The sequence below is a fragment of the Parasteatoda tepidariorum genome, chromosome 7 (assembly GCF_043381705.1).
Source record: "Parasteatoda tepidariorum isolate YZ-2023 chromosome 7, CAS_Ptep_4.0, whole genome shotgun sequence".
In the NCBI taxonomy this organism is placed as follows: domain Eukaryota; kingdom Metazoa; phylum Arthropoda; class Arachnida; order Araneae; family Theridiidae; genus Parasteatoda; species Parasteatoda tepidariorum.
Window position 1 is genome coordinate 18,728,569 of NC_092210.1, and position 27,787 is coordinate 18,756,355.

Sequence of the window (27,787 nt, forward strand, 5' to 3'; positions counted from 1 at the left end):
TTTTCAGAAGAAGGAAAAAACTATTTTCTAACATTAAACCAACCACCGAGATAACAAACGGCAAACATAAATATTTACAGCAATTTAAAGAATCATTTCACTTACGCCTTAAAAAAGCATCCGAAACTTTTCGCTTCGTTTGTACTCATTCAAACTCGGATTCCAGATAATTCTAACATAACTATTTTTCTAGCACGAACAAAATTACCCGTAACACACATCAAGGAGTTTTCTTTCTTTAAAATCTATCGTCTCTTTTACACTTTTCTAGAAAACTATAAAAAGAACATTTTACAAACTAGGCATCTCCAGTTAGCTCCAGGTAAAAAGAGTTTTTTCTGAAACGGAAGCCTTCTGAAATTCTTTTTTCTCTCCTACTTGACTATCCACATCTAAATTATTCTTTTTATCTTTCATTCTTCGAGCAAAATCCACGTCTTTTGGATGCAAATCTGTATTTTTTTTATTTTGATTTTCAGCACTATTTGTTTTGCTATTGGGTTTTTGGAAGAGGGAAATAAATAATATAAAATATATAAAGAAACACGCCTTTTTACCAATAAGAACTAAAAAGAAAGATAAGTGTTTTGTTAGTTGAATTTTTTTTAAAAAGTATTTTCTGCCTTCCAATTTCTTTATAGTTTGCTTATAGTTGGTTTTAGCTGAAAGAAATAAAACTATAAGCGCTTTCAAATATATAAGTTTATAATCTAATTTGCTGTAAACGCAAAAATATTTTATGTCAAATTTGAATATTGCGCATACATAACTATGATGCAATGAATAGTTGCCGCAATGAGCCATACGACCAGGAACCATATGAAATAATCCATATGGGTTTAAAATCAACTATATAGCCCATCTTATCTTGCTTACGTGTTACTATAATTCATGTGATCAATACTTAAGTGGTCAGCTTAAGTAAGTTAATCACTTTTTGTGCAAAGCTTAGTGGTCAACTTATAGAGGGAGATAAGTCATTGTTTTTATTATGCTATATCATATCTTTTTCATGCATCATAATTATACTATGTTATGTGTCTTATATTATGTTATCTAAGTTATTCATGTTATTCACATGAAAGCTTTGAAATCTAAAATAGAATAATGATATCCTTCTCAGCTCAAGAAATGTGAAAGATAGGTCGCGAAATACTAAAAAAGAAGATATTTTGTAGTAAGCTAGCTTTCATGAGATGAAGCATGACTGATACAAAGAATAATTTGAGATGCAATGTACTTTTACGGAAGTTCACGTGAATTACGGTGTTTTCCGTCTCTCTGGCAAAGAAAAAAACCTATCCATTCTTATATATTACCAATCGTAAATAAAAATAATTAATTAAATTTACTTATGGCTTTCTTTTATTTCTTACATTAAGTTATTCATGTTGCTCCTGTTATTCAAATAATTCCTTTATGATACCCATCTAACTAAAATAATTTTAAATAAAATTTTTCCTTGTTTTTCTTTCATTTCTTATATCATGTTATTCACGTTGTTCCAAGTTACTCAAAAATTTCGTATATGTGACAGATCAGAAGTAAAAACGATTTTATTTAAATTCAGTTCCCGTTTTTCTTATATCAAGTTATTCACATTGCTCATGTTACTCAAATATACCCTTCAAAATATAAATGATTTTAGTTAAATGTAATCAATGTTATTTTTTATTTCTTACGTCATGTTATTCAGGTTGCTCACATTCAAACTTTTCTTATATGTCACCAATCGAGAAAAAAATATTTTTAATTAATTTTAAGTTTTTTTTTTACCTCTTAAATTATGTAATTCAAGCTCCTTATGACATTCAAACATCCATTTTATGTTTTCAATCGAAATAAGAAAGATATTAAATGTATTAAGTCATTGTTTTTTTATTTCATGATATTCATTGTTTTTTTATTTCATTATATCATGATATTCACGTTATTCAAATATATCTTGAACAGATCGGAAATAAAACAGATCGGAAATAAAAATAATTTTAATTAAACGATTGCTTATTTTTTCATTTCTAATATCACGTTGCTCAGGTTGTTCATACGTTTCTTATGTGTTACTAATCGATACAAAAATAATTGTAATTAAATTTAATCATTCATTTGGTAATTCTTTACTTTATATGGTAACTGATTTTCAAAATTACAGTTGTTTTTTACCATACATTTAAAAAAAATACAAAACTGAAAATTAAATGCAACCGAATAAATGCTTTTTATGCCTTGCTCTAAAGTTTCATGATAAAATAACTAAAATTTATCGCATATTATAAAACCATATTTTATTGTTAGTTAATTTAATCAAAATCATTACCAAAAAGCTTCGTTAAAAAGTACCAAGCATGAAATACGGTGAATTTTAATCATATTCCGGTAGTTTTTAAAACACTTTTTTTCTCAGTGTTAACTACATACATTATGAGTTTTCTTATCAAGTATTTTTTGGGGTTGAAGAAAAGAGATAAAAAGATTAAATATATTAAAAGATTTTTATTTTGATTAATAAATCTATTTATTTTTAACTCAAATAATAATGACAATAAACTTCAAACTATTTCCTGGAACGTGTCGAATTAATTTCTTATGTTGGAACATCATGAATGAAATCTTTTTAATCTCATTTTTCTTCAAATGATTAATTTCAAAGTTTTTGTTCACTTGGATCTTAGCATTGAATTTAGTAAACAATTTACATTTAAGAATAGCAAAATACCACTTAGCAATGTAGAACTAAGCGATTAAAATATGTGTCCTGGTAATTGTTGCCAAAATATTATAGGATTTTATTAACCTCGTTTTTGAAAATCTTTTAAATCAACACGTTGAATGCCACGCTAATTTTGCATGGCTTGCCCGTCTGGCCACAACGGTAAATAACTACAAGCTAAATTTGCAAATATTAGACAGATTTTGTTGGTTTTTTAAAAGGTTTAGCATGACATATCTGAAAAAGTGGTGAATTATATAATCCTACTAAATTGTTTAGAAATAATGGTGGATAAAAATCTACTAAATTGAATTTATTAAACCAAGAATCACAATTAATAAGCTACCACTTGAAAATATCTATTCGCTGTCCGGAGCAAGTTGGCATCTTTGTGTATATAAATAAACTATTTTTGTGTGTTCTATATTGCATTAATTTCTTCAAACCCTTTTGGTAACGATAATAATATAAAAAAATAAAAATTTACTCGAATTTTGTGTTTCTAATAATCTTAGCATCGCCAGTCACCGGTGACCCCAGGGGCGCTACGAACAAACTCAGAGTCAGTCACCGGTGACCCCCATGACATTCATCGTGTTAAATGGTAAAGCAAATGGTAAAAATTAGTCCTTTCAATTGTGGACTTTTCTATACGAACTTAAATATTTCGTAATGGCAAAACTTCTTTAGTAAATTTCGCAACAGCAGTTGATGAAAAAAGATATTTTAAATGTTTATATTTTATTTTGTTAGATTCTAATAAAAGGTTTATATTTTTAAAGATAAATCGTTATCAAGTATATTTATTTTTAACTCAAACGAGAGTGACAATAAATTTCAAACTATTTATGGAATGTGCCGAATTTATTTCTTTTATTGGAACATCATTGATGAAACATTTATAATCTCATTTTGTACAAAGGATTAACTTCAAAACCTTTCATAACTTTCATCTCAACATAGATTTCAGTAAACATTTTATGTTTTCGAGTAGCAAAATACCAGTTAGCAATGTAGAACTCAGCGATTAAACTATGGGTTCTGGTAATTGCTGCTAGAAGGCTTTAGAAATTTATTAACCTCATTTTCAGAAACCCTCTTCGACTTAACCAAACGGTAAAAATTAATCCTTTTAATTGTTGGGCTTCTCTATATGAACATGAATAATTAGAAATGGCAAAACTTCTTTAATAAATTCCGCAACAGAGATTACGAAAGCAACTTTTATTCATTAAAAAGAGTCACCTATGCATTAATTTGTTTATTTTTGAAGACTTGTTAAGTGTAAGTAGAATCAAAACCATTAGTTTGGCTTTTAGGAATTTAAAGAGATTTCGTTGAGCTCTTTTCATTAAATAAAATATGTAAATGATTTTGATGGCGGCTTTACTCGATTTAATTTGGAATTCAAATGGAGTAAAGGAGTAGATTCTATTCGAATTTATGCGAAAGATTAAAGAAGTTACATGCTGAGTAGTTTAGTTTAAATCTACTGCTGTAGAAATATTTCTAAATGTTTTCAAAAATGCAAATAAGTAATGCTGGAATAATCATCAAACTTAAATACGGTCTTGTTTTATGTAGCAGTGTTGTTATATTTGTAAATTACAACATTGTAGCAAATTTATCACCAGAGATATATTACCGGTATTTATTTTATTACTGGCGTTGAACGGGTGGCCCAATAATGAGTTTACGGCTATCAATGTTCAACTCCGTAGCCTTATAGTTTTGAAATCAATCCAGAAGACAGGGAAGTGCCTGGTACAACTATTGAGGTAATGCTAGCCTTCATTGAGAGCTCTTCGCTGGAGCTAACCCCCATTTGCGTTACACGGAGAGAAAAAATCATGAAAACCCCCACGCTTAGCTAGACTGTAGGAAGATTCTAAATTATGATTCATCTACCACTGAGGATACTTTGCGTCAGCACTGTGCTGTGCGAGGCGGAAGCAGAATTCGCATCAACCAGGTACTGCTGGGATTCGAACCTGACCACCTTAATGGGACGCAAACGCTATACCCCATGAACCACCATGGCTCTTTGTTTTGTTGTATCTGATTGCAGATATTTTTTCCTTACTTTATGAGTATATAATTTTGTTTGACTGAGAATGCTCAGCTCAATTTAAGAAAAACTTCAGTCACTGCGTCAAATGTAAATAACATTTTGTGCTCTAAGAAAACTGACGAAAACTAAGTTTTGCATGAAATGGCTCTGATCCCACTAGGACATCTTGCGAGTGTTCTTATAAGAAAATAAAGAAAACCTTATAGTGATGTTGTTGTATCACCTAGGCTAAATATAAGGAAAGGTAAGTTCCACTTTATTTTATGAAAAAGTTTAAAGAAGTAACATCGTATAGTTATTTTTAATTTTCTGGTGTACAGTTATGGCTAAATCTACGACTTGAATTGTTACAAAGATGCAAATTGGTTGGTTATAGTACTAGAATATAGACCTTTAAAGCTTTGTTTTAGAATACTATGTTATAAATAAATGCTAAGAGTTTTTTCGTAATTTTCTATTTTTGACACTGCTGAAGAAATTATAAGTTAATATTTTATGTTTTTTATGATTTTCTGGTTTCGCAGTGTTTTAAATTCACAAATGTTTGTAAATACCTTTTATGATTCTTTATTTTTGTAATGTTTCATAATTCGTAAAAGACTACGCATGTTTTTGTCTTTATTTTATTATTTCTTTACCTTGTTTCAGATTGCTTAGACGATTGGAAAGGTTTCTTTTTTTTAAAGTATATTTTTGTACAGTATTCCAAAATCTATAAATCATAGTAAATATCCCTTCCTCAGATTTAAAATATCTTTTTAAGACGTAGATTTAAATAACTCAAATGTAGATTTAATATCAAAATCTACAACTTAACCAAATAACCTGCTCCAAACTTAAACCAATTGGCATAATAAATGATGTAGTAGTTTAGTTTTAAGCGCTTAATAACACTAAATAAAACGGTATACTTATCATAGAACTGCAAAAATATTATTCTCAAAATGTCATTGCTAGCTACATTGTATAAAAAAAACAGGGGTTATTCTTTTCAGAAAAGGGATAATAATGGTGACAGAAACAGAAATAACATAATAATCTATCATCAGCTACTTTCGTAATATGAAATATTAATAGATGTTTTTTACCTTATCTATTGCTTTTTTGTTTTTCGTGTTGTTTGTCGTATTTACTATATATATANTACATTAAGCTATTCTTTGTCAGATAACTTACAGTACTTGTTTGATATAAAGTAATTTTATAAGCCTAATGGCATTTTAGCATTTTGCTAAAACTTTTTTTCAGATTTTAGCTTTTTTGCTAATGAATTTTTAGACTCAGCTTAAACCCTGATATATATATATATATATATACACTATATATATATGTATATTGCTCTGTCTCTTACCTTATATAGTATTAATCATGCCATTATTCACTCGGTTGTTACTTTAAAAGTTTTAAATTTGCTTTCTAATAATATTTAAATTATCTATGGATTATATTTGTCTATAAGAAGTAAAAAAAATAGGAATTATGATAACATGCAGAATAATTTTCATTATTCATGGCTGAGAAACATAGCAACTAAAGATAATTTTAAATAAATAAAAGAAAAACTGTATAAGAGTCTTTTAACAGAAAAAGCACGTGCGCTTAGTTATTTTGAAAATTACTAATATTCTCATTAGTTCAGTAATTATAACAAAAAAGGGCATTTCTTCGAAAAAATTAATTCCAAAAAATCATGAAATTTTATAAATGATACCTGAAAACTCCCCAACTCTCCCATGCAAGATTCCAACTTGTTTTAGAGAAATGAGAGAAAATTTCTCCTAAATAGGCAATTGAGTGATTCGTTCAATACCCAATTAATATACTATTTCAATACCCAATCAATATTTCTTAAAACCCAAGATTTTTTTCTCATAAAATCTTTATTATGTTATTTTAATTGATATTTGAAATTTGTGAATGATACCCGCTATTGTAAAGGGTACTCAGTTTCGTAAATGATACCTAATATTGTAAATGATACCTGAAATCTGCAAGAATCTCTTCAGGGCTCATTCCCCTTTTTTTAAGGAAAATGGAAGGAATTGAGAATGAGAATTGAATTTCTCCTATAAAGGCAATTGAATCATTTTTTCATTCAAGCTGAAACGAATTAGACCAATCACGAAACAATCCGACTATTTGTTTAGAAGTTACAAACGTTTCATGTACAAAAAGTGCAACTTTGTACTATTTACGAATCTGATATTGCTATCTAAACAAATAAATCATTGTTTACAATGTTTTATTTACGATGAATCGAATGAGAGTATACACAAGTTAATAGAACGGATAGTTAAAAAGCTACAACTATTTTTCTGTACAAAAAATACTGTTTTTGACATGAGATATGTGCATTTTTATTAATGCTTCTTATGAGCTATGTGAACATGTAAAGTACATTTTCCGATGAAATTTCTTATACTTCACTGAATGGAATATAGTTCGAATTTATAGAATTAAAAGTTTTGAAGTATAAAGGTTTTCTTAATTATGAGTGCAATTCAAAATAGTACTTTTTATACAAAAAAAAGAAACATTTCAACTTTTAAAATATTAGCTTTTTTGATTCGGGTTTGGTCTCACTTCATACAATAAAAAATACAAGAGTAACAATACCCCACTTGTCTCTATAACAATATAAGGTGCATAAATTAGTGCAAATGTAAAATTGCACTTTTTGTACTCAAAACCTTTCAAAATTCCAACTATTTACTCCTGCTTTGCATCAATCAATTCAGCATGCAAATGTTGACTTGTTGACTATTTGTACTGTTGACTTGTGTAGTCTTTTTAGAATTAGCGTGAAAAAACATAGGAAAAATTATTAGTTTGTTTGAATAGCAACGTCTGATTAGTAAGTACAAATACAAAATTAGCAAAAAATAAAGCTCTTATAACCTCTGAACTATTAGTCCGATCGTCTTGTAATTGGTCGAATTCAATTAAGCGTGCGTGAATGAAGCAATGCATTAATTGCCTGTCAGGAGAAATTCAATAATCCCTCTCAAATCTTTCAAGGGGAACAGGGGATCAAAAAAGGGAAACAGGGGAGTACAGGCGTACGGGGTGGACTAGGGAATTATCAGGAATCATTTACAATATAATAGGTATCATTCACAACTTTCAGGTATGAGTTATTATTACAACTAAAGCATTTTCTCAAAGTCCTCCATGTTCCCATAACAAATCAATACCTCTGGGGGTACCGATCCAGGAGTTTCCTTGTCTTCTGGATTGGTTCAAAATTACAAGGCTACGGTGTTGAACATTAGTAGTCGTAAATCCAGAAATTGGGTCGACTGTTCAACGGCGGTCATAAAATAAAATAAAATAAAATAAAATAAAGCATTTTACGAAAAACATCTTATGTATTAATTATTTTTCCAAAGAAAATGTCTAATTTTACTGGACTGCATTAAGAAAATATTATGTTTTCTTCTTTCGATTTTCAAATGAAATGATTAATGGTGTGTGTGAGCTTATTTGCAAATTCCAAAACAAGGAACTTTAGTTCTTAATGAGAAAAACGCATAGCTAAATTAACGCATTAATTAATTAATTAATAAACGCATTAATTTATTAATTAATAAAATAAATTTCGATGAAACATGCCGATGTATTAATTTAATATATTCCACTTGATTTGAGAGTAAAACATTTCTTCTTTTTTTATTCTTAAACCCATAACACCAAAAAATATGAATTAATATATTTTTTTACTTAGTATATAAACTTTATTATGATTGTTATTAAATATTATTTTTATTAAATATAAATTATTCGAACTAGTTTTAAGTTAAGTCTCTACTTTCTAGATCTGTGATAAATTTATGTATTTATTTAAGTTCCTCTTTTATCTCCGTTTCCATATCTTTGAAATATTTCCCAGATTTTTGGAATATTTCAAACTTTTATAACACTTAGCATACAAATTTTTATTATAATTGTTATTAAATATTATTTTTATTAAATATAAATTATTCAAACTAGTTTTTAGTTAAACCTCTACTTTCTAGATCTGTGCTAAATTTATATATTTATACAAGTTCCTCTTTTATCTCCGATTCCATACCTTTAGAATATTTCCCAGATTTTTGGAATATTTCGAACTTTTATGTTCACATCACCAATACTTTAATGGGGGAGAGGGGAACATGAAGGGGTGAATGGGAAACAAAAAGATCGCCTGAGCAGAAAATGTGGGTCAATGCCTAATGGAAAATGGGTCGATGTACGAGGGGGGTAAAAAAAATAAAGAATAAAGTCTCTGACGAAAAATAGAAAAAAAGGATGAAATTTGCTCGGAGGGTGACCTTGAGGAAAAATAGTCGTCTGCTCTTCCGCGTGTTTCATTCTAACTATCTTTCACTCATCTTACCATCGTTTTTATCAGTTTCTCGGCCATAGATTTCATGGCAGTTGAAATCTTTTCATCATTCTTTATAGTAATGGTGGAAAGAAAAGATCCAGGAAATACAATGAATTTATATGATCGAGTAAAACTGAAATTGTTCTCGTCCCCAAAAAGTATCGTGATTTTGTTAGGTCGACGACGAAAATTAAGTTCCAAATCGGAAGAAAATTTCTCATGAGTCGTAAAAAGTTGTTCGACTCATACTCCGGTTATTCCGGTAAAAGTTAATTCCTGTAGATAAAAAGAGGAAAAAAATCATTCTTATGAGAATTATTTAGATAAATTAATATAAATGGATTAAACAAAAATATTATTCGAATGAATATTAAAACAGTTTACTTAAAATCATTACTCACTACAAACTTAGTTACATTAGAACATTTTTTAACTAATGTTTGAACGACTTAATCAAAATGAGCACAGAAAATCATTGAAACATCTACAAAATCGGGATTAAACAAATTAATTATTAGTAAATTATCTTTTAATTTATCAATTCAAAAACCAAATTTATTTAGATAAAATTCAAAATTAATAAAAAATTCTAAGAAATTTAATACATCATTCATAATAGTATTTTAGTTTACGAATAATAACTGAACATTTGTTTCTTTGTATAAGAGGATTATGCGAGGCTGCGTGTGAGATATTGATGCATAGTTTTTTTCTTATAATGATTCTGCTCTATTTCAATATTTTGTAGAAATACATTGTTTGAAATTTACTTCGTCAACTGGTATGTAATTATACAAAATGTAGTTTTAATTAAGATTTTTTTTTACCTAATTCACACTTAAAAAATAAAAAATACAATCTTTGAAATTAACAACCACTTAATAATAGCATTAAACTTTCCTATGAATTGATGGAAATTTTAATAGTGTATGAATTAAAGTCTAATTCGAGCTTCCAGGAAATTCAGGACTCAAGCATTCCAATTATCGTCTCCACAGATTTGATTGTAACCCCAAGTCGAAATTCCTTCAATAGTATCTTGCACATCGACATAAATGTCGTAAAGTCGACCACTAAAATATTTTAGAAAGAAATCCTGCATTGCCTAAATATAATTTTAAAAAGTATGTTTAAGGATCTGTGAAAAATGTTACGAATTTATTCAAAGTTAAAATTATGTTGGACATCAGGAAAAATGTATTCCTACAACTGTAATTATTAAATATTTCCGGATACAAATAAGTTATTTAATGCCTAAACATTCCATTTTTTCTGACCCCAGAAACATTATAACATTCTTTAAGTTAAAGCCAATGCAAGCTATTAATTCAGAGCCTAATCAAACAAGCTATCGAAAAAATACATACTAACAAGAACAATATACGAAGTGTCACTCATCATTTGAACTCAATTTGTTCTAGAGATAGTTTAAAAAATTATCGTTCGAACTAATTCAGAAATAGAGATACATTTGGTTGAGAAATAATTTTTAAAACTTATTTTTTCTATTTTAAGAAATTATTAAGTTATAAGACATTGAAACTACAATTTTTACCTTAAATACGTCTCTAAGTTTCTTTCCTGACTCAGACAAAGACAACTGATAGCTGTATAAGGATACTTTACGTTAAGCTATTTCTCCTTTACAGAAGCTTTCATAGTTGCGTTTTAAAACGTCATAAAATAACACATTAAATTTGAATATCAGGGCCAAAAAAGCTATTTTTTTAATAATAAATTTTCCCAACCTTTTGCCAAATAGCATGTAACATATGAAAACTTTTATCTTTTTAGGTTTCTTAAAATTGATAGATATATATAAGTTAAACAAACTAAGACTTTCCTTTTTCCGAAAACAAAAATTCACTTTGGGTCAGGTTTTAAAATGGAAAAAAAAAAGAATTATGACGAAAATAATTATTAATTTGAAGGAATTAACAACATACTAGGCATTCGTTCGACTTGATAAGTATTTTCGCTGTCCCTTACATCAAGATTAACTAATGTCGAATTTATGATAAAAACGTAATTTTACAAATGAAATTAATTAATATCAAATTTACGTTGAAAAAATAATTCATTCAGAAAATAAGTTGTATAAAATGTACGTTGACAAAGCAGTTTAAGTCAGATAATTAATTAATGTAAATATACGTTAAAAATTAATTTAAGTCCGTAAATTAAATTGTAAAAAAATTACGTTGGAAAATTTATTCAAGTCAAAAAATTAATTTATGTCAAATTTAAAATATAATTTAAAAAATAATTTATGTCAAAAGAAAAAGTAATTTCTGTCAACTTAATGCGGAAAATTAATCCAAGTCAATTGTTGAAAAATCATTTAAATTAAACATCTTAGCATCTTACTTAAAAAAGAACGGAGAAATTAATGTGGTAAATATCTGATTAAATAGAGAACACTGATGATACTGTTTTACCAAATGTTATAGAAATAATTTTTTTAAATTTACTATATGAGTTAACTTTTTTAAATAAATTCGAAGTCGTCAAATAAAATATCGTTTACAACTTATATTTAACGTTAGCGTAAAGTTCATAATAAGAGATTCGTAAAATCGTTTTCTCGATAAAATATGCTGATTTAGATACGTTTTTTTTTTTTTGTTTTTTGTTTTTCAAATAACGAATGATCAATTCGATTCATTCTTCTCTACTGTTATAAATAGTATGATTGATATATGTTGTTTCAAATTAGTTAAGATTAATTGCAATAGACTCGAACCGATTGATTATGATCTGCCTAGTGCGATGAAATATTTCAACCAGTTTTTTCATTGATATGAAAGCCAATTCAAATCAAATAAATCAAATTTGATTTATAAATCAGCAATTCGAATCAATATATATGTTAACTCATTTTTAGTCCATTTAGGCTCTGATTTAAATTATAGATAATAAACGGCGGGTTTTAGGCTGGAAATTAAAATGAGCTCCATTTGTTCCAATTAATTTCTTCAAAATAGTTTAGTAATTCGTCTACTCAACTATATTACTAATTTCAATTCAAATGAGCTTTAAATTGTATAGGGTTTCACCTTTAGAATAAAATATCCCTTTACAAGTGCTTGAAACACTTTATCACATTCATTAGAAAGAAAAACTAATAATTAATATTTTTTTCTTTAAAGTACATTTATCGACATATAATTTTAGTGTCGAAAAAATAAAATTAAACATATGTAAACTTATACATATATACATATGTATAATTTTCAATAAAGGACATGAATTTAATAACTTAATTTCTATAAAGCTTAAACATATTTTTCATCAGGGCGAGAAATTTTCAGTAGCCAGTTCTCCCTTGGGGACCAAATGTTTTTTACACCTAAAAAATACCTCATTTAAGAAAATATTTGGAAACTGTTTCAATTTGATTTACAGAATGAAAAAAAAAATAAACTACCAAATGTTATATTTAACTAAAATTTTCAATTATTCGAAAATCGTTTGTAAGGGGGAAAAAAACAATATACATTAAAATAGAACACTAAATCACTTTTTGACAAATCAATTTTAGATTCAACTGTTTGAATAGAACGTGTTTTCCCTTAATTGTATGTTTCGTGATATATTAGGCCATTGAAGACCCGTCACTGGGGCAGAAGTTTTCTTTATAAATAAAAGACATAATAACGCAGACGATTTTACTTTTTAGTTTCATTGTTTCAACGTTGTTGGAGAAGCAACAAATTTTTCATTCGTGATTATTCTAAGACAGTTAATTTGTTTTCCAAAGTTACAAAGAAAAGAATTTACGATCGGGTGTTCGGTTTATTCAGTTGTCGTCCGTTTCATTCTGAATTTAAGAAATAGATTAGACTTTTCGAACAATTTATTTTATCTTTGTAGATAATTTTAACAAAGATTCTTTTGTTGCAAAAGTAAAGACGTTTTTTGGACGAACTTTCTTATACATATGAGCACAAAATTAACATAATTTATGATAAAAAATTAACATAATTCGGGTAAACAAATTTCACAGACATGTACAGTTCATAAAAAAGAGTGCACACACAGAATAACTTTTGATCTAAGGATTGAATTTTCACGGATGACTCAATCTTTTTGGTTAGAGACTATAACTTTAATTACGCTAATTAATTTGAACAGACGGTAACTTTAATTACGAAATAAAACGCAATAATGTATTTTTTGTGAATAAACATATTTTTTCCGACAGATTTGGGTTTTTGAACTTCAAAATATGGAGAGGAGCAGTAATGTGAAAATTTTGGTCTCAGTAGTAGAGGTCCAGTGATCGAAAGTTGGGACTCATTGATGTTAATTTCTTTTTTTGCTTACTACCCTATATTTCGAGAACTTTTTAAATTAGTCAAAACATCTTGTTCACAATTGGGTAGTTGCAACTCGAAGAGAATTGAAATGATTATGCCTAACCATGTGATTCAAATCAGAAAATAATTGGATACAGGTAAGCGAAGTCACGCGTATGTACGGAACCTGATTGGTTTCCGAATAGACAAATGACATGATTTAACTACGATGACGTCTCTTGCAGGCATCAAATTATAATGTTCCTTTATTCCAAGATAATTCCGTGTAATTTTTTTAATAATTACCTTTATAATAATTATTTTTATAATAATTATTCTTATAATAATTTATATAATTATTTAATAATAATTTTTTTTAATAATCTATTATATTTTATTACTGCATGACTTAATAAACTTATTCTACTGCTTTGGTAGTCAAAATTTTCATTGCACACGTTTTATTTCACACTTTTCTTCGAAAATATTCTTCCTTTCGCACTTTCCAACCTAATTAAGATCTAGTTTTCATTCCGACATGTCGGCAATTTCAACAGATTTCTCTCTTTTCTCGAGAAAAGCAATTGCTACCGCATCAGAAACTTAAAGCAATGAAACTAAAACACCAAAATATGACAATAAATGCACTCTATCTCTTTGGCAACCAAACGTATCTGTTTACAAGTCTCACATGATCATTTCCTTTTCAATAATTCTTCTCTTCACACTTACATCTCCATTTAAGATCCATTTTTCATTCCTACGCGTTCGCAATTTCAAACGAAACTGTTTCACTTCTGCGAAAGATAATAGCAATCAAAGCTTAAAAATGAAAGCAAAAAATCTTTATGACTGTAACCATCAACACAAGCGCACCCAAGAAAGCTGGAAGCGGATGAAAGTTAGTATAAGAAGGGCGTGTACACAATGACCTTACCTTTTGCAAAGGTCACTATTTCAGTCAGTGACCTGCTGTAGCCGCCTATCCCACATACCTTGTGAGGCCCGAATCAAAACTATTGTTTTCAATCATCTTTACTTACAAAGAAACGAGATATGAAAACCACTGTCAGCACCTTCAAGCCCGACTGTAATACCTATCATTAAGCCAATAGAGCATTATTAATTAAAGCCAAGATATTAATTTAAGGATGTAATCTACTCAGTTCAAACTGCGAGTCTGAATTTCTTTCAATATTTAAGAATGTTTTTTGTATTGCTGTAACAACTTCATTTTTCGATGATTGTCTAATTTTAACTTATAAGCAAAAATGCATATTTCGCTTTCAAAACGTTTTTAATTTAAAGATGAAATTAACAAACAAACAAATATAACTTTATTGGGAACAAAAACACATAAATACAAAGAATATATATTCGTCGTCAAGAGGAAAATCCTGTCCAGGCGACAAAGAAAAGTAATACAATAAATTTAAAATAAAAATAAGAAAATAAAAAATAAGATAAAAAAGGGGGGTATTACAATCATAAATTATTTTGCTCATCATAAGACGTCATATATTGTTGAACACTGTAATAATAGAAAACAAAAAAAAATGCATGAAACTATGTAAAAAAATAACAAAATAACATAACAAAGGCAAATAACATAACAAAGGCAACATAAGAAGTTCATTTGGATTGGCACAAGACTAGTATAAAAAATCGAATGCTTCCTTTAAAGTGAAAAATAGAGATCTAAATCGTCAATGTTCATCACAAATTGAAATAAAGCACGCTTAAAAGAAGAATACATTTGGATGTTTTGCAACTGAAATGGTAATTTATTATATAATTTAGGTGCTAAGTAAAAAAACTGTTTTCGTGAAATTTCTTTTGTAAAGAGGGGAATCTCATACATTTCAGTTGGTCTCCTTTCAGACACATTAGTTTTTAATTTGCATATTAATTTATTGTTGTGTAAATAGAGTAAAATACGAAAAAATACATTATGGCGAAATGGTAATAGGTTAATTCTTGTATATATATTGGTAGTAGTTACACTTGAATTATTTATATTTAGAGAATTAATAATCTTGAAGCATTTATTCTGAACTGAGATTAAGGGAAGTAAATTAGTTTTATATTCACCGCCATATATTATCGCACCATAATTAATTAAAGAATAAAACCAGGAGTAATAGAGTGCTTTCACAAAATTAAAATGAATTTTATTCTTAAGGTGATAAAATTTAACTAAAACGAAACGCAATTTTTTAACTAAATTGTTAATATGTGTTTTCCATTTTAAATTAGAATCGATATATAGTCCTAAATATTTGATATTATTTACAGATTGTAGAATATAGCATTGACAATTTTCATTAGTACTTTTGCAGGAGAGAGAGTGAAATTTTAAATTTAAGTTAAATTCTGATTTTCTTAAACTGAAATAAATATATTTAGTTTTATTTAGATTTAAATTTAAGTCATTTATTGTAAACCATTTTGAAATTATGCGTAAATCAGATTCAATTTGAAAAATTAGTTGATTTAAATCAGTGCAAGAATACAAAATTACGGAATCATCAGCATACGTTATTATCTTACCAAAAAGTTTGAGTTGACAAAAGTCATTGATGAATATAATAAACAATAAGGGTCCTAGAATAGATCCTTGAGGAACACCACGGTTTGAAAAAATATAATTACTAAAATTACTTCGGATTTTAACTCTATGTTCTCTGTTTGAAAGATATGAAACAAACCAATTTAACATAATTCCTCTGAAACCAGCAAATTCTAATTTTTTAATTAAAAGATTGTGATTGACATTATCGAAAGCTTTTGATATATCAAGAAATATAGCTACTGTTGTCTTATTTTCGGCAATACTATTATGAATAAATTTTGAAAATTCCAAAAGAGCTTTTTCTGTACTTTTGCCTTTAATAAATCCATGTTGATTAACAGAGAAAAAATTTGTATGTTTTAAATAATTGTACATTTTATCAGCTAGAGCTTTTTCAATGATTTTGGAAAAAACAGGTAATATTGAAATTGGTCTATAGTTTGATAGGCAATTTTTATCGCCGGTTTTAAAAATAGGAGTTATGGTTGCTCTTTTTAAAGAAGTTGGAAATATGGATGACTTGATTGAGGTATTGATGAAATTAGTTATAAAATTTATATTATTGAGAGCAAATAGTTTAATTAATTTTACATTAATACCGTCATAGTCAAAGGAGTTTTTATTAGAAAGAGAATTTATTAAGTGAAGTACTTCACAATCATTCAATTCTAGGAAAACAAACGAGGTTAAACTTGGTGAAATATATATTTGCAAACTGTTTAAATTTGGGTTTGAGGTACTGTAGGCATTTGCAAATGATTTATTGAATTGATCAGAAGATTCATAGTCGTTTAAAATATCAGGTAAAGTAGTACTATTTACAAGATCCCATTTTTGTTTATTTGAATCACAATTTAAAAATTTGATCTTGAAATATTCTGATTTTGCTGTTTTAATTAAGCTCTTAAGCTCAGAAACTATAGTGTTGTATGCTGTTTTGTAAATAATATCCCATGGATATTTTCTAGTTTTTTTGAATATCTAAAAAACTAGACTAAACTAATAGACTAACTAGACTAGACTAAACTAAAAAACTAAACTAAACTAATTCTAGTTTTTTCTAGTTTTTTTGAAAAATTTGATCTTGAAATATTCTGATTTTGCTGTTTTAATTAAGTTCTTAAGCTCAGAAACTATAGTGTTGTATGCTGTTTTGTAAATAATATCCCATGGATATTTTCTAGTTCTTTTGAATAGTTTTTCCTTTCTTCGAATTAAAATCAGGATATTACTAGTCATCCAGTTATTTTTGGCTTGTTTGTTTGATTCGTGCTTATATTTAAAATTATTTTTTAAATTATTGAGTTTGAAAACAAAACTTCGATATTGTTGATCAAGAGAATCTTGAGGATTGTAATTAAATTTGTAATTTGACAGATAATTATTGAGCTTATTATAGTTGATTGAAATTTTATTTTCAGTTTCCTTAATTACATTTACCTCATCGTAATGAACACTGCAAAAGGTTGGATAGTGATCGCTTATATCATTTATGAATAACTTATTGTAATTTGCAAACTTAGTAAATTGTCTTTAGTAACTCTTCATCACCAATGGCTAAAATGTCAAGTTTACTTTCATTTAAAAAAAATCCAAAATAAAAAATTACAAGTAGTAACAATATTTTCAAAAATTAAAAGACCTTCACATTCTGTGTGCTTAAATATAAAACGAATGAAGCTTTTTGATACTATTAGACAGTACTTAACAAATCTTATGAATTGAAGCGCAAATAAATCTAAAATAGTATTGTAATGTCAATTTTCTTCATCATTAAGCTTTAATTAAGTCATATTATTGAAATTAAAAATAACATCGTTTGTCAATGTCCAATTGCAAATATTTGATTAACAGTTTAGTGAAACTTCAATAACAGAAGAATATTCAATCATCGTTATAATTTGTGTTTTTATTTTTGAAGCACTAATAATATATCCTAATTATTTGTATTCAAATATTAAAGCTACTTAACTTTTCAATTAAGTTGCACTGTGTGATGCTCATTTTTTTTAAAAGTCATGCTCATTTTTTAAAATCGTGCTTTTAAAAAATTATTTTACGAAAATCTAAAGTGATTTTGAATTAATTTCCTATTTTTTAATATCTTATTACACCGCAAATATCTTATTACAATGGTAATGTTTGACTAGTACTTACTTTAAAACTTATAGAAAACTTATCAAATTATTTCTTCATCGCATTTTTGATATATTAAGAATTTATTGTTAATTTTAACTGTGCATTAATATTTGCATGCATCATTTCTTAAGGTTAATATTTAAAAAAAACTTAAAATTCACTAAATTAATTATTAGCAAAAGCGCTTCAGTTTTAAAATTGCTAAATTTTCCACTTCATACATGATGCGGGTTTTTTTTAAAATTATAACAAAATTCCATTAAATTTTCAATTAGTTTAATGTGTTATTAAAAAGAAATAAGTTAACCGAGACTTACAGTTACATCAGAACAAACGAAGAAAATATATCTTACATTTTTGTCGAATTTTGTGTATGTGTTATCATACATGTATGTGTATGTGTATATTTACATTTATGTGTATGTGTATGTGTATATTTACATTTTTTAAAGAATATATTGTTGTTTGTATTAATGCATTTCAAAGACCCAAAATTCGCAGAAAAGTAAATTAATAAAAACATTCTTATTTCAGCATTAAAATGACTCGTATTTTTACTTAGGATAATCTATCATGTTTTTTTAATATAATACAAAAAACTGCAATACTTTTTATTTTCACAATCTTTTACAATAGAATTAATTATAATTAATTTTAATTAAAGTTTATTTTCGATATAAGTAAACCGTTGCCTAATACATTCAGTAAAACTTTCTAATCCTTAATCAACTTAAATCTTCGCAGAAATTCGATAAAGAGTTTCGGAAGTTTAGAACATGGTTTAAGTGGTTACATAGTGATGTCTAATTTAAAACAGGAAAGACTCAATTGGCGACGGGCGCCCAGCCAATTGCTGTTAAATTGGTCGACAATAAACCAACACCCATAAATGGACAATTTTCAAAGAACACTTAATGCTTCCTAACTTTGAGTCGGATTTTGAAATGTTGTCGAGATTGGTGTAATGCCTTTTGGTAGATGAATTCCACCTTGAAAGCAAGCTGAGGATATTGGCTGAAATTGAAAATCTCGCCAATTGCGACGTAAAAGCTCTTTTGACTAGAAATGCAATCACTGTAAGTGGTTGAAGTCGCACTATTTTCCCGAATTACTTCTATGGTCTTGAAATTGTGTTGGATATTTAAACCACTTACAACTATGCAACTTAACTCAATCATTTGGTATATAAATAATTCTTTTTAAATTCTCTTACATACAAATAAAAATTGAAAAAATCTTTGAAAAATTATTGGAATGAATAAAAATTTTGCTACATTTGTTTGACAAATACAATTTTCATATTTTTATTAAAAAAAGAATGATATGAACAAAACTTAATCGCAAAAGTTTTGAAAAACTAATGACACTGATGAAATTTTATAACAATTTTTCGAAAAATGAGCGATATAAGTAACCTTTTGCAGGTTTTTGAAAAAACATATGCATGAGTTCAATTTTTCAACTACGTTTTGAAAATCGTATGACATCAATAAAATGTTACAAAAATATTTAAAAAATTATCGGTCAAGAAAAAAATATTTACAATAATCTTTGAAAGATGAAGGACATAAATAACATTTCACAACCATCTCTGAAACATGAAGGACATAAATAAAATTTTACAACAATCTCTGTAAGAGGAAGGACATGAATGAAATTTCGCAACAATCTCTGAAAGATGAAGGACGTAAATAAAATTTTACAACAATCTCTGAAAGATGAAGGACACAAATAAAACTTGACAACAATCTCTGTAAGAGGAAGGACATGAATGAAATTTCGCAACAATCTCTGAAAGATGAAGTGTAACCATTTTCCAATAAACAATAAGAAAACAAAATACCGGGCTAGCTCTGAAATTATTTATTTATATAGTTACTAGCAGAGCACAGAAAACAGTTACAAATTACTAAAAAAAACATATTAACAAAACGAAACTCACATAACACTAAACGGAGAGTTTAATTTGGAGATGTTCTCCAATCGGTTGCCGCAGTTCAACTCAAAAGTTTCGCCACAAGATGGCGTGGTGGTAATTCAGTTTTAAAGTTAGTATAGTTCTGTTACAACCTCCCCCTCTGACTTCTTAGACGTCTCGGCAAGGAGTCAGGATCATTCTTATGTCTATTTAGTGCAGAAGGTGGAGATGTAGTTGGAATCCGTGTAACTACTTGAACATCTTGTATACGTTTTGGGCGTCCTCTTTTCCTCAAGGGAACCACTGGAGTTATTTGATGTGCAACACGAAACTTATTCTGTTCTTGAAATGGGGTTAGGGCTGATACATGATATTTGCCGAGAATTTTATCTGGTTCATTGGGATCAGCAATATCGAACGTTGTTGGAGATTTTATAGCAACAATGACGTAAGGACCATCTCTCTTTGGCATGANTCAGAAATAACAAACTTCTTTATATACTATTCTTCAAATGTGCATTCTAATTGCTAATAGAAGCAAAATTATATTAATTATACACTATAACACATTTAAAATTAATTTCCAAAAATAGAACTTGTTCTTCCAAGGGAAGTTCTGTTTCGCTTTCTCAATTTTAAATCTTTTTATTGTTAAAAATACTTGCTACGAGAAGCAATTTATTTTAACATTTATCTCAAGAATAATAAAATTTTAACACTTATCTTAACTCCTTAGGAAGAAGCTTTCAGAAATGCTAGCAGCATTTTAACATTTATCTCAAGAATAATAAAATTTTAACACTTATCTTAACTCCTTAGGAAGAAGCTTTCAGAAATGCTAGCAGCATTGCTCGTGATTATCATCCACTGTGTTTTATTCCGCCACACTCTTCATATGTAAGACTAGCAGTCTTAACCTAGAAATGGAGTTGATCTCCAGCAACCAACACTAAAATTTTGAAAGCGGACTCTTCAAAATAAAGCGGACATTTTAGACAAAATTTCTGTTCGTGGCCCCACGTTGGGCGCCAAAATTTGTAACCATTTTCCAATAAACAATAAGAAAACAAAATACCGGGCTAGCTCTGAAATTATTTATTTATATAGTTACTAGCAGAGCACAGAAAACAGTTACAAATTACTAAAAAAAACATATTAACAAAACGAAACTCACATAACACTAAACGGAGAGTTTAATTTGGAGATGTTCTCCAATCGGTTGCCGCAGTTCAACTCAAAAGTTTCGCCACAAGATGGCGTGGTGGTAATTCAGTTTTAAAGTTAGTATAGTTCTGTTACAGAAGGACATAAATAAAATTTTACAACAATCTCTGAAGATGAAGGAGATAAATAAAATTTTACAACATTTGCAAAAACAACGAATGACACTACTTATCAATAACAAATTGATAATAAGAGCAAATTGTGTATGCATAGCGAGATTCAGGGATGCCACGGGTAATGTACGAAGTGGTAGAAACTGATTTATTTTTATTTATTTAATTTATTTTATAATTCAATCCGAACTACCACCATGACTTGCAAATTATTCATATTTAAACCGAAAGCATTTTTTTGTATTCACTTTCAAAGGCAAACTGAAAGAAGTATACTAGAAAAAGTTGCTAATTTCGATCTCTTTTAATACATTTTTGGTATTTATTAGTCCCTACTTTTTACATTTTTAGTTGACCGTGGCCTCCCTGGGGACTTAATGGTACAACTTTAAAATGTTTGCCGAAGACAACTATTTTACCTAAAGTATACGCATTTTTAAAAAAAATATTCAATGCTTATATTATATATATTCCCTGCAGCAGAAACACACTAGCATGGTAGAGGATACTGCAGATTATTACAAAATCTGCAAATTATTTTTCATCCAAGTTTTCGATTTATTTTTTAAAAAAACTTTTTTTAAAAGATCTCTAAACTTTCTTCGAATGAAAATTGAAAAGTGGAAACTTTAGAACACCACAAAGAAAAAAAAGTTTTTGTTTTCTTTGCTGAAATATTTTTAAAATTTTACTTTTTAAATAGTTTAGCTTTAACAATCGTAATTTTGTGTATTTCTTAAAAAGAGAATCATTATAGAATGAAAAACTAAAGTAAAAAAAATCATATGAGGAGGAAGTAAGTGGATGAATTCGCAAATAAGAGAATCAGATATAGAGAAAAAGGAAAGAATCAGTGAATCAACTTATCGATGAATTAATGAATAGCATCTTCAATTAACAATCAACGAAAAAAATTTATAAACCCATATTTCATTTAAGGTGCATTTGAAAGTAGCATTTTTAATGTTAAAACTGTCTAAACTACTTCCTAAAACTTCAAGTTAGCAAAAACCTAATGATTTTAATAAATATTATTTTCCGAAAGCTAAAGAAGATATTTTGACAGAGAAATATTAAATTTTTCAAAATGAAATTTAGTTTTGAAGAGAATAACATTTCTTACAAGCATTTTAATAAGCAAACTCTAAATATGAAGTATAAAGAGAGAAATATTTTCTTACTAATATAATACAAGGATATCGTGCCGCAGTTTTCTTCTTTAAAATCTGATTTTCATAATGTAAGATATGAAAGTCTGTATTATTAAAAGATTCCCTCAGTTTCTCTGATCAAATATTTATAAGATATTTCCATTTAAAGTTAAGATTTTGTTCTCTGTAAATGTTACATAAATGATAGATTTGTTAGAAAAGTGAAAATTTCGTTGTAAAGAAAATAAGAAGTTATCCATTTTTAAAAACTCTTCTTCCATGAATTTTTAAATTTTATGAGAGAAAAAGATGTGTTTAGAGTATTTTAGAAAACTTCTCTAGAGACATTAAATATTAAAACAATATTGTCTTAGTATTCTTTTAAGGAAAATAGTGAAAAGGTTTAAAAGGTAACATTGAGCCTCGATTTTATCAACTAATTTTTAATTTTTAATAATGTGTAATTTTATTAATAAATTAAAAACTTTTATTTGTATGCTTCAAACTATTTTTTCGTGTTGAAAATAAATTAAATATTTGCCACAGCAAGATTTTATGGATTCATCATAAAATCCTTTCAAAATTCATTTCGTAAAGAAAATCACATAAAAACTTTATGTAATAAGACACAATATTATGTTACTTGATTAAAAACTTCATCCGCTTCTGAAATATACAAGCTGAAAATAACAGTCGGCATGTTTCAAGCGCTCAGAAGTAGGAGCCCATTTTCTAGACTTGATAGTTTGATAACTATATTATTTTATTTTATAACCGTCGTTGAACAGCCGACCCAAATTCATGGGTTTACGACTACTTACGTTCAACTCCGTAGCCTTGTAATTTTGAACCTGGAGGACTTTGAGACTCGACAGATTTAACGTGCATCAGTCACCATTTACGACACGGGGAGTCTTCGGCCGGCGCGGATCGAACCCACGACCTCTTGGATATGGGCCCAGCGCCCTACCGACCAGGCTATCCCGGCCCCTAACTATATTATTGAAAATATACATTATAATTCAAACTAGGCTTAACAGAACAAAAGCAAATAAAAATTGCACAATATTTAATTATTTAATACAGTTCGCACAAATTGAAAAACAAATATATCCTTATTACTGAACTTAAAATATACAGACACATTTTAACAGCGAGTTTTTGTTTCTGGTGTCAAACATAAGAGCAAAATTTATAAAGTATTAATAATGTCTCTAAAGGGAGCATTTTCTGCTTCGATAAAACTTGCCCAACACAGAAGAATTTAAAGCATAAACCAATTGGTAGTAGAACTAGAGGACAATCAAAACTTCGGTGGCTGGTTCCCATTAACACGGACTTCAAAATAAAGGGCAAAATCTTTTAAAAAAGAAAAAGGAGAGAGCAGGCAAAATCTTTTAAAAAAGAAAACAGCACTGAAAAATTTTCTAGACATGGAGAAGGCCGGGACCCACCCTGGGGTGTTGTAACAATGATGATAAACACAGATCGATATTATCAGTATATATCAATTGTGAGTGCAAAGTAAGAAACTTGTAAAATAATACTCTAAGCGGCAGTTTTGGAAAGAAAAAGGAAACTGAAGTTTTCAGGGAAAAAATCTTACTTTAATTTTATTTAATATATAGCATTGATTTAGTGCCATAAATCTTTAACCAAAATCTCATGGTATGATGGTATTAAGTCAGTAAGTAGCAGTCTTCGATTGCTTTCGGAATGGAAGAAAGCTCCAATCACGTTTGACAACAAACACTCTACGATTAGCTTTAGAAAACTTATCTTTTGGTAGAAAATAATCTGCAAATAATTTTAGAAAGCTTGTCTTTTCCCCCTAATAATCTATAAGCAACCTTTGAGCACTTATCTCTTTGCTGCAAACAGTACGTAAGTAACCTTAAAAAACTTATCTTTTGATAGCAAACTGTCAACGAGTAACCTTAGAAAACTTATCTTTTGGTAACAAATTAAAACAGTAGAGTTCTATCACAGGAACAGTTTAAATAAGAGCCAAAGATTAATGAATTTAGCCATTTGTGAGCTTGCAGGCTAGAAATAAAGACTAAGTTTATTTTTTTCTATTATCAACGCGAAAACCTTAAAATATATTTATAAAAAATCGCTGTAATTCTCTTAGATAATTCATCTCACTTATGACATACATCTCCATATACATTCTTTAAATATATACGTTACTTATACAATAAAAAATTTAGTTTCTTCTGCGTCAAATTTAATTCGATCAGTTAAATTATCTGCTCTACTAATATAAAATCTAAATAAGAATTTAAAGTAATTCCAACAGTTAACAATAACTATTTAAGCATATTTGGGTGCAAAAAAAGGGAAAAAAACCAAGCCCAATAAAGAAGAAAAATATGTGCTTGCGTTAGTTGAATTATAAATGCGCAATTCAAATTTAATTATCCCTCAAAAACAATCTTTAATAGCTTTCGTGATTAAACAGCATTAGCAAACCACACACAACTCCAAACCAGACAGTTAATGTTTAAGATGATCCGCATTATAATGCATTACATAAGGCCAGACAACAAGATGGCGCCGTTTATTAACATGGCTGTGTAACGTAGCTCTAAATAGCATACGCATCAACAGTAAAATCATTATATCGAGCGTTTATGAAATAAAACTCGACGAGACGACGGCTAATTATACGTCAGCTATACTAGGGCTAATTTAAATCTATGAATGCTCATCTGAACTTTTACAGCATTAATCGGTGATTATAATTTTTTTTTCTTCAAAAAAAATGTTCTAGAGGGTTGCTATTTCTGTCGGGCCAATTTAGAGGAAGGAAAGAATAACAAAGTTCTTAAAATTAACTAGAAAAACACTACTATTTCATGGGAGAAAAGAGATTTGGATGTAAAAAAAACAATATTTAGTTCTCATAAAGAAGTAAAGATATTATAGAAAAATATTGCCCTTTGAGGATGTGTTTGATTAACTAAATAAGGATCAGTCATTTGTCTTGATTATTGCTTCATTTGTTTTGGATACTTATAATCTATCACAAATCTAGAATTAAAATCTATAGTAATCGAAAGTTCGTAGTTGTTCTTTGCAAAAACTCACTCAATTTTTCTTAAAGACTTCAATTGTAAACTAATGTTATGTATAGCATATGGTTGCATTGTTTAAAAAAATGTATTAAACAGTTTCCATATTTCTGCGGTGGTCGAATTTATTTTGTTCTTTACAATTTTTTGTATTATAAATAGCTTTAATAATTTGAAAAGTTTTAGGACTATTGTTATAGAATAACTTGTTACAGTAATTTTTTGTGTTGAAACAGTTTTCATATTTTGAACAGTTTAAAACTGATGCAGATTAATTTGCTACAACAGTTTTTTATGTTAAAGTAGCTTCCATATTTTGAAAAGATTAAAAATTAATGTTCAGATTAATATGTTGAAATAGATTTTTGTGTACAAATAGTTTCTATATTTTTCACAGTTGAAACAATATTATTGTAGAAAACCTTGCTACAGTAACTTTCTAAGTTAAAATAGTTTCCATGTTTTGAACACTTTAAAAGCTGTTATTTTTGAACAGCTAGTCCCAGTAACTTTGCAATAGTTCTGTTGAAATAGTTTAAATATTTTTCTCAATTTAAAAACTATTGTACCATAATAACTTGTTACAGCAACTTTCCATATGTTGAAATAGTCTCCGTATTTTGAGCTGTTTTAAAACTAACGTGGAATAATTTGTTGAAATAGCTATTTAAGTTTAAATAGTTCCGATATTTCACATAGTTTGTAAACTAATGTTGGTTACAGTAGTATCTATGTTAAAACAGGTTTCATATTATAAACAGTTTAAAAACGATTGTTGAAGAATAACTTGTTACGCTAACTTTCTATGTAGAAATAATTTCCATATTTTGAACAATTTAAAAGTTCTGTTTTAGAATAACATACGAAAAAGGAGGAAATATTTGTATTGTTGATTTATACCATAAAAAAATGATTTTAATATAAATAAACTAATTACTTGGAGTTCTAATGTTTCTAAAAAAAATTATTTAAGTGCCATTTTTTATAAAATGAATAGAATTAAAAGACTATAGTAATGTTTATTAATCCAAAAAACAAATAGACAAACTCTTTCAAAATTTGATTTAAAAAAATTATGAATTAATTTAATTGAAATTAAGTTCTATATAAAATTCTTGAGTTAATTGTATGTATTTATTAATAAATTCACTAAAAACTTCTTTATTAATTTATATTTTTACCATGAGGAAATCCACTTCGGGAAAAGCAGTACAAATGCGCCATAAAAGATCCCTCTATTTACGCTTCTAAGTCCATTTGCGGTTTTTTTTCTCATATTTTGTAATCTGGCAATTTCGTAATAAATATCTTATTAGGAAAATATTTTAAATCATTCTAGAAAGATTCCGGCACGTGTAAGTACATTTGAATTTCCTACACGCTTTATAGATTTCATTTTATGTTTTGTCCTGTATTTTCCTTACAATTTATTTTCTGCTTTATTTTGCTTGATATGTTTTATTTCGTTTATGTTTTTTGCTTAATGTGTTCCATTTGCATTTCAATTTTTTTTAGTGCTCCTCACACTATTGTATTGATATATTTCACTTTGGCTATATAGATATAATATTATAAAGTACTCCTTTTTTGCGGATATAATCGTGTGAGCTGATGAAAAGATATATATTTTCCTTATTTAGTTTTCAGGCTTTTTAATATTTTTTTAAATATTTTTTTTAATATTTTTCAAAAACATTTTATTTTAATAATTTTTCTTCTTCCCTTTTATTCAATCTTCATTACTTTCCATTTTTTTCTCTATATTTTTAACTTATTTTATTTCTATATATTTATACTAGCAGCTGATGTGCAGTAAATAAGACTTCTTAATTTTCTTCGTGTTCTTTTTTCTTTTTGTATTTATTTATTATGCTATATATATAAACGCAAAGAAGAAGAAAGGAAAAGAAAATAGAAAAACTTTTAATGGGAAAGAGTAAAGGTCTTCATCACGAAACATCCTTTACGATAAATGCGATATTTCTGAATAAAGAATAGTTTTCCTAAGAAAAAAATTACTTTTCATAATGCGTCCATATAGCTAAAAAATAAAAATGCATTTGAAAATGAGTTTGAGATAAAGGAAAGCAGAAAACAAACTTACTAACGTGGAACAAAAGTAAGAAATGTCTATATATATATATA

The 27,787-nt window shown here is 27.9% G+C and overlaps 2 protein-coding genes across 2 annotated transcripts in view; one reads left to right on the forward strand and one right to left on the reverse strand.

Moving 5' to 3' along the window:
* LOC107439363 (uncharacterized) overlaps positions 1-27,787 on the reverse strand; it is a 566,421-nt gene that overhangs the window by 428,113 nt on the left and 110,521 nt on the right. The gene's annotated exons all lie outside the window — the stretch shown is intronic.
* The window catches only part of LOC107436757 (uncharacterized), a 91,303-nt gene continuing 90,436 nt past the window's right edge, over positions 26,921-27,787 (forward strand). The window contains exon 1 of the mRNA XM_071183133.1: positions 26,921-26,997. The gene's annotated coding sequence lies outside the window, so the exon portion shown is untranslated. The remainder of the gene's footprint in view (positions 26,998-27,787) is intronic.